Here is an 8,859-nt window from a genome sequence, read left to right on the forward strand (position 1 = left end):
TTTGTTAATTAGCAGCCTGTGCATCCTCACCCTTGTCATCAATTCAAGAGCTGTGTATCAACCACTCTTTTGGGAGGGGTTCTGTTACTGCTTTCCTATCCATCCAACTTGGAGCCCAGGCACCTCCTTTTCAGTCATTTAGGAAAAAGAGTGCCTGTGAACCAGAGCAAGGCCTCAATACCTGGGTGTTCCTTGAGAGATTGAAATACTTCTCCACACAGACCCAGCATGTAACCCAAATTATAGGGCAGTGTGTAAAGCGTTCTGTAAAGTCTGTAAAGAAATTCCCCTCCTCTTATACCATAGAGAAGTATCAAATCCCAAATTCACTTGCTGCAAAAGTGTTGCCTCTGGTAGCAGTAGCTCCTGCACACCAAGAGTGGCAGAGTACTACAAAGACAGACAGCCGAACTACCTGCAGTTCTCTTGACTGCTCTTTACTACGTTACATCACTGCCCTGTGCAGTGAAGCCATGTGGAGCAAAGCTATGCGGGAAATGAGTACTCAGCCTAGAATCCTGATCGCCTATCCGCAAAGAGGATCAGCAGGACCCCTGGCAGCTGAGAAGAATGGGATGAGCACTGGAAAGGGATTTCAGACCTTCATTTCATATCACTGGCCTCACCACCAAAGGTCCTCCACCTTTCTCTCTGGAGCTGGGGAGGGGAAGGTATATCACACTTGGGAAGAGGAACCATCCCTGGAGGTTTCAAAACAAGATATGCAGCCTTGGAGGGTGTTGCTGAATTCACAAGTTACTCCTGTTTATTAGGAGGACCTAAAACAGGAACCAGGCTTGTAAACAAGCCGATGAAGCATTTCTCCCATCTGCTACGTAAATATATTAAAGCTCTTGGATGACGCAGCTAGATTTAGCACTTACTGATTAATAAATTAGATGCAAATCATGCACAATTCACTTGCTTATATACATTAAATTTGGAGGCATGTAAACTTCATTTTGTATGCAGTTTTATTATTTATTTTATTCCCTAATTCTGGGAAAGGACCTTAAAGTAACTTCACTGGTAAGCCTTCAATACGGACTTCAAGCTGAACACTGAAACTAAACAGAAATGGCAAGAATTTCTCAAACTAAGTGTGTATCATTTTAAACTTCAAAGTCCCCTGCTATCCCCCCCCACCCCCCAAAATAGACTGGAACAAAAGAAAAAGACAGGAGGCTTTCTAAAAGTGTTTTCATTTGCAGTTGTTCTTACTGGAACAGTCTGTTTTTTAAATGGTGAGGCTTTTTCTTTGTTAAAGCTGAGAAAAATTTCAATCCAAGAAAAAAATTGCCACAAAAATGTATCGACAAGATTTTTGACCAGTCACACTGAACATGAAACTGTCTGGGAGATTAAGCAATTAAACTGATAGGCTTTTGATGTACAAGTTGCAGGACCCTTTGGAAACTATTGTGACTCAGTGAAAACACAATTAACATAAAAATAAATGGAGAAGCTGCAAAATCTCTGAATCCCTTTTAATGAGTAGAGAATATGGATTTTTTCTGCCAGCCAAGGCTACTTACCACTCTGAGTTGGTTTTCCACTCTGCTGCCTTCACATAAACAGAATCCTGCAAAATAATGGGAAGCATAATTAGTGGGCTGCTTTCCTTCATTTCTTTATTAATTTACCCAAATGGTTGTGTTTAAGAGAGGACATCTTTGAGCCCCAATTTAGATTCCTCAGGTGCAGTAGAAAGAGGTAATCTTTGTTACACGGGTGTGCAAAGTGGGCCCTACTGAATTTGGATTCGGCCCAAATCAGGGACAGTGATTCGATTTGTTGATTCGGATCACTGTCCCTGATTCAATTCAGCTGAATCTGAATCTGAAGATTTGATGCTGATTTGGAGAATCAGCAATTCAGGCATAGACACAGTTTTAAATGTTTTTTCTACAAACCTTGAGGTTCCAGCGCGGCTTATGAACGCTGCAATGCTAGGGTGCATGGAGCATCCCACAGGAGTACGGCGGGGAGAGAGGGGGCCCTCCACGTGCTCGGTGGCGATCTTGGAAGTGGACCAGAAGTACTTGCAGTCCAATTCCGGGTCTGCCGGGGAGCGTGCAGCCCCCCCCCCCCCCCCCCCCCCCGCTTGGCATTCAGCTGTAGGGGGACCGTGGGTGCCCCCCCCGACCCAGAAGGCACCGGTCGTTGAGCCAGGGGAGTATGGGGGGGGCCCCCCTGCATGGTCCCCAGTGGATCTGGAAGTGGACTGAAAGTGCTCCTGTGGGATGCTCCATGCCCCCCAGCATCGCAGCATTCCCAAGCCTCCTGTTACCTAGAGGTGTATGGAAAAAACATTTAAAGTTGTGTCTATGTCCGAATTGCTGAATTGTTCTGAATCTCTCCGAATTGATTCAGAGGGTTCCAATTCAATTTGGAGAGATTAAGGGTCTCCTGATTAAATTCGGATTTGGAGGTTCGGCCACTGAATTGGGCTAAATCTCTGCTGAATCGAATCAGGGACCAAAGCTTCATGCAGCCCTACTTTGTTAGTGTAGCAAGTAAAGAGCTCTCCCCAACAGGCAACAATGGCCCCCAAATACAGATGAGTATCATATTAGCCCTAATAGCATCACTGTTCTATTACATTCTTGGTGTCTGTGCGACACTAGTGAAACAAACAACTTGGCTGCCCCAAAAAGTCAAAGTAGCAGTCTAGAATGAATGCTGCCTGACTCAGGACCACTAGAAGTACAAAAACTGTTCGACTACCTGTTGCCAGGCCAGATGGGAACTGGGTTTGGGTTTGTTGGGTTAATAGGCCAAGCCCTAAAACAAGATATTCCATTTATATAGAAGAACACTTGAGATACAACTGAAGACACGGCTCTCCATAGCACACATAGCCCATTTGCTCCTGGAACAGTTAGAGAGAAAACTTTAATTTAAGCTTTAACTTCTTTTAAATTTTAATTTCTTCGATGAGCTCTGCTCTGCAGGGCGCTGGGTGGGACAGTACGAGAAGGCTATGTTATCAGTGTCATGCTTCAGATCTCTCTGAGAAGCTGTAATGCACATAATACTGCTTCTAAACTATCCCTGGCATCAAATGATCCTGTCAACCACACCTGTACAAGTGACTACCCTGTTGCAATTTCTGATTAATTAGCTGCCTAACAATGTGAGGATTCTAGTGCCAAAGAATGCTCCTACCAAAGATGAAGCAAGTGAACTTGCAGAAGGTGAAGAAGAGTTTCAGATCCTGGTTCAACTTCAGCAAAGCCACCAAAATCCTGGAGTCTGTGAGGAGACCCTCCTCTTGCAGTACACGGGCTGTAGTGAGACGCACCATGGTCCAGTGTACAGAGCATTAAATTAGCATTTAAAGAAATGTGTGTGTGTGGGGGGGGGGAGTTAAAATTATCCTCAAATGTGTGTGTGCAGCAGCAAGCACAAAAGAACCCAGCTTTTGGCCAGAGCTTTTAGTACTATGCACACTGCTTACTAATTACCAGGGCCAGGGGGGTGAAGATCATAAAACCATAGAATCATAGAAAATTAGGGTTGAGCCCTCAAGAGATCATTTAGTCCAACTCCCCGCTCAAAGCAGGACTATTCCCAACTATATCATCCCAGCCAAGGTTTGGTCTACCCAGGTCGTGAAAACCTCTAAGGCCGGGTACAGACAGTATACTTTTACTGGTTGTAACAGGGGGCCTGCTCGGGGCCGACTTCCCAGTGGCCTGCCCACCTGTTTCTGGGCTAACCGCCCGCCTTGCCTTGTTGGTAATTATTCAATTGATCTAGTTAAGCAGGAGGCTACCCATTTCCTGCCCCGATGCCCGGGGGCGCTATCTGCGGCTCCGTTCCTCCCCTACACTGCAGCCCAAGCCTCACAGACGGCATCCAGATGCTGTCACAGTCACCGGCCCCTGCACTGGGCCCCAGAATGCTGCTATCGAGCCCCGCCTGCACGCCTGCCCTCAGGCGGCCTATTCCACCTTCACGCCGGGCAGCACAGCTCCCTGAACCGCGCCCGCTTCCGCTTCGGGTGTGGGCCCCGCCCCGGACCTTGGGCTACTAGCCCTGGCCCACCTCCAGGCCAGTCGGGACTCCGGGCCCTCAGCTCTTGGGCGTCCCTCGCGGTGGGCCCCCGGCCCTTCCAGTCCTGGCCCCAGCGTGGACCAGTCAGGGGAAGTCCAGACAGGCGCAAGTCTATGGCCTCACTCTCTTTCTAAGGGGAGGCCCTCCCACAAGGGGTAACCCACACGGTTATGGGGGCTCGGGGTTAAGGCGCCCCGACCCGCCTTTTACTGGGGTGATCGCTGGCCTGGCATTTCCTGGGGGCTCCCGCGCCACTGAGAGCCCCACCAGGCCACCCACTCCCGGCAGGGTGCAGTTTCAGGTCATGCCCAGGACCAGGAGCCTCCTATCCTTCCCCTACAGCTCCTCCCTTGCCTCCACACGATACCAGCAGCCCTCGAGCCAGGCAGTGTTGTTACCTGGCCTCCAGCAGCAGAACTGCCCTGTTTATATGGGCAGCCCCAGATTCAAAATGGCTGCCCTCATCAGGCACCTGCCAGCTGCCAGCTCCGGGCCCTTGAAGCGGCAGCACCCGCAGTGCCCTGCCACGCTGGTGTAAGCGATTGGAAATCAGGCTATAACTGTAGCAGAACAGAAGTTTGGCTCGCAGAGAATGGTTTTAATATGGTGGAAGCTAAGATGTGGGCCTGTCGGCCCCCGCCCCCACCTCACCACAGGATGAATGTGGGTTTTGTTCTCTCCCGATCTAAATTACACCACTTACAGAAAACTGCGCAACTAAGATCAATTCTGCCTTGGGCTTTTTGAATGTCTGTACCCAGCCTAAGGACAGAGATTCCACAACCTCTCTGGGCAGCCTGTTTCAGTGCTTTGCTACCCTCCTTGTGAGACAGTTTTTTCTTAATATCTAACCTAAACTTCCCCATGCTGCAACTTGAGGCCATTACTCCTTGCTCTGTTATCTGCCAGCACTGAAAACAGTCTGGCTCCATCCTCTTTGGAACCACTATTAAATTCCCCTCCACCCTTGGTATTCTCTTCTGCAGACTAAATAAGCCCTATTTCCTCAGCCTTTCTTCATAAGTCATGTTCCTCAGCCCCCTAAACATTTTCCACTGGACTTTCTCCAATTTGTCCACAACCTTCTGTACTGACACTGATCTAGAGTTGGGGGGGAGGGGGGATTTCTCACTTGGAAGCTGATGCTTGTATTTTTTGTTGTGTTAAAGTTTGAACTAAAGGACTTTGGAGGTTTTCAAAACCCAGCTAGACAAAGCTTTGGCTGGGATGATCTAGTTGGGGATGGTTCTGCTTTGAGCAGGGGACTGGACTAGATGTGACCTCTTGAGATCCCTTCCAACTCGAACTTCCTATGACTCTATGACTGGATTGTGGATGTAGGGGACAAGGAGACCGCCGAGAAGGGTGCCTAGGGCACCCCAGGTCCTAAACCCTTCAAGGAGGGTCAAGTAGCATAAGGGGCCTAAGGCCAAGAGGGCCAAGAATCTGTCATGAGCCCCAAAAAGCTTGGAGGCCACAAGAAGCGCCTAGGGGGAGTGCTGCTGTCAGCTGAAAGACTGCGGCATGTGGCAGAAAAGACTGAGGGCATAAGCCCAGAGGATTAAAAGGGCAAGACCGGGGCCAAGGGGCCCAGGGGCCACAAAGGTTGGAAACTGGGCTGAGGGGCCCAGAGACCACGAAGGGTGAGACCAGAATTGAGGCCTGGGGTCTCAAGGGTCTGGGACAGTGGACCTCAGGTGGAGGGAGCCAGACAGAAAATGGACCCAGGCCAGCAGGCGTCAGCCCCGACAAGGATCTAAAGCCTGAAATGAACCCCCACCCTGACCTCCAGGAGCAGCCTCCCAGTCCAATTATAATACCAAGGCATGGCAGGAAAGACAAAAGGGTGGGACCCTGAGAAGCCAGAGGGGGCAGGATCTAGGCGGCTGCTAGGGGATGACTTGGCCACCCCAGGGTGTTGACCTGTTACAACTATAATTATGATTATTTCCCTCCCTTGTGGAAGCACCAAGAGACCCTTAAAATCTTAATCTTTTTGGAAGAACTGTTCAAGAGAGGCCTTTCCCATGTATTTCCCAAAACAGGTAAGACCAAAAGTCTCACAAAAGAGCCTTTTTTATACAATTTGCAACCACATTGTGCAGGTCAGGGCTTAAGGTAGGGAAGGCAAAGGGGGTTGCAGAACACAGCAATTCTTCTTGTGCTGAAGACAGAGGGGAGTTCCCCTTTCGTTGGTTAAGCAGTGATCCCTTCCACTCCAGCTTCTCTTTCTCTCCCTGGCTCAATGGCAGTGCCCCCTCCTCCTTGGCTGCTATGTCAAGTGTCTTTTCCACCTCCTGCAGTCCTTGGGGCAGATCTGCTAGGTACGGAGGTCTCTGATATGATCTGGAGAAGCTCCCAGGTTTTGGGTGTTTCTCCAAATCAAAACTTTTAAAACTTGAAACCTTTTGATGTTTGCTGATCATTAATCTTTGCCAAGATAAGACGTAATGGAATATGCTTTGCTGAACCCACATCAGACAGGCAGCAGAAACAGGTAGGACCGCGTCTTAGGCAGTCTTTATTCATTGCAATGAAGGCACTTGGGTAGAAGAGAATCACTTAGATAAAAATAAAAGTCTTAGTGCAATAGGTTTTTGTTTGTGCCAGCACATCATGTTGCTCTTGTGTTACTGCCACCTGCTTTCATTCATTTTGGTGTGCTGCTTGCACCCGCCACTACAGCCAGGGGTCAGAAACACTTATCCGTCCACAGAGCAATTTACCTTATTTATAACTATAATATTCATGTGACAACTTTCACTCTGGCTCTTGCAAATACGGGGGCCTATTACCAGTATTCCCCCCATGATCTGGGGAATCTGCCATTCACAAGGTAAGGGTTTTAAAAAAATATTCCATTATGACTTCAGACTGCATCCATTTTATCCCTCAAATTGCTTTGCAATCCTCTTATTTGTAAACAAAGGGGATTTTTGTGTAACAATGTGTTGGTTACAAATAAAGGCAACTTTGAAATGTGAAATAAAAAAAAATGACATGTTTTTCATTCAAATAGAACCAGAGAGGAAACAGCAATTTCTTATCTATTTTTTGTCCCTTTCTCTATAAATAAACTGAGATGAAGGAAGGGGTTATATGGAATAACAGAGGCTGCTGATACATGAAAGTGCAGGCTCACAGCCACTTTGCAGCAGTGGGTAGAGAGCAATCCATTGGTTTAGTGCAACACAGCATGATTCAATGGCTATGACCTGAAAGTGGGAATCAAGAGATGCTAGTTCTATTCCTGGCTCTGCAATTGACTTGTTAGTGATCCTGGGGGAGTCTCTTAGGGCAAAATATCCAAAGCAGCTACTGATTTTGGCTGCACAGTTTTTCAGTGCCCAGATTGAGGTGCCTGGGGCCTATTTTGAACAGATGTTGAACAACAACAGATCTGGCTGGAGTGCAGTACCTCTGAAAATCAGACTCCATATATCTCAAGTGGGGTGCTCAGTACACCAGAAAAACAATTCAGCTTTGGCTTCTAGATACATAAAATGCGGGCAATGATGCCTACTTCTTTGCTTTGCGGGATAAATCATGACTCTTAGTCTCTTACATAAAATGCGGGCAATGATGCCTACTTCTTTGCTTTGCGGGATAAATCATGACTTGTGGGCCAGCATTACAGTTGTTAATTCAACATAGCCAGGTGTCCATACCTGCACTGTGGACCTGCACTGGGACACCAGGGATGGTTGGGGATTGTGCTATTTTCTTTATACAGGCAGTCCTCAACTTATAGCATTTTGACTTACAGCGATTCGTACTTGCGGCACTCCACCATTTACACCCATGTTATTACTTACGGCACAGGATCCTCACGCTTATGGCGCTCCAGGGAAATTTAAAATGAGAAAAAGAGGGCAGCAAAACAAACATCCCTGGATCAGTTTCTCAAAAAGCCATCAAGCGGCCCTAAGTCTCCCCAAAATCTTCCCAAAGAAGCCCTTCTGAATTCCATGACCCTGATGACAGTGTTCCTTCACCTTCTGATTAAATACAATTTCATGTGATTATTTACTGTATTGCCTTGTTTAATCGATTTGTATACAGTACACTTTAGAAAGCATTGTACTGTACAGTGTATATCATTTATAGTTGATTAAATAGTTGATTTAAATATGGTGTTTATGGTCATTTCTATAAGAAGTTGGGCATCAGGCCCTTGGTCAGGAACGTAACCCCCTATTATAACACTGTTTCTATGGGAAAATCAGATTTGACTTGCACGGTTTTGACTTACAGCACCTTTTCCAGGAACATAACCCGCCGTAAGTGCGAGGACTGCCTGTATTGTTGTTTGCTGCAACCAGGGATGTGTACACATTGCTAGCTTCTGTTAAACCAGGGCCAGAATAAGTTAAGACTCTGTCAGGCAGTAGTGCTGCAGAAGCAGGCCAGCAGCTCTGCAATCCACCTCCGCCCCTGGAAAACAAATACGTTTTTCAGGCCTTGTGCAGTCTTGCCTGGAAACTGGGTTGATTTGTTATTGTACCCTCCCCTTTCATTCTAGAAGACCTGCGCAAAAATAAGCCACCTGGGGAGCTGCCATTATACTCTCCATGGTGAGGAGAAAGAGGCTGCCCCCATCCAGATTTTTCATGCAGTGGGTGCCAAAATGGTTCTTGCAAACCCTGAGGCCTCAGGGGTTATTCTCAGTGATTGGGAAGACTGACTTCCAGCAAGAAACCCTGATATGATCCTTGTCCAAGGATAGCTTCTTCTCCTGCACATTTGGATATGGACTTCTATACTTTTTAATGAATCAGGTCCTGTGTTCCATGCCAGGCA

The 8,859-nt window shown here is 47.4% G+C and overlaps 1 long non-coding RNA gene across 1 annotated transcript; it reads left to right on the forward strand.

Annotated features, from left to right (window-relative positions):
- Positions 1-6,324: 6,324 nt before the first annotated feature.
- On the forward strand, positions 6,325-8,188 carry LOC132244647 (uncharacterized). The gene is made up of 2 exons (XR_009456343.1): positions 6,325-6,556; positions 7,826-8,188. It is a non-coding gene; the product is annotated as an uncharacterized LOC132244647 (long non-coding RNA).
- Positions 8,189-8,859: the final 671 nt, after the last annotated feature.

Source organism: Alligator mississippiensis, chromosome 13, assembly GCF_030867095.1.
Source record: "Alligator mississippiensis isolate rAllMis1 chromosome 13, rAllMis1, whole genome shotgun sequence".
In the NCBI taxonomy this organism is placed as follows: Eukaryota; Metazoa; Chordata; order Crocodylia; family Alligatoridae; genus Alligator; species Alligator mississippiensis.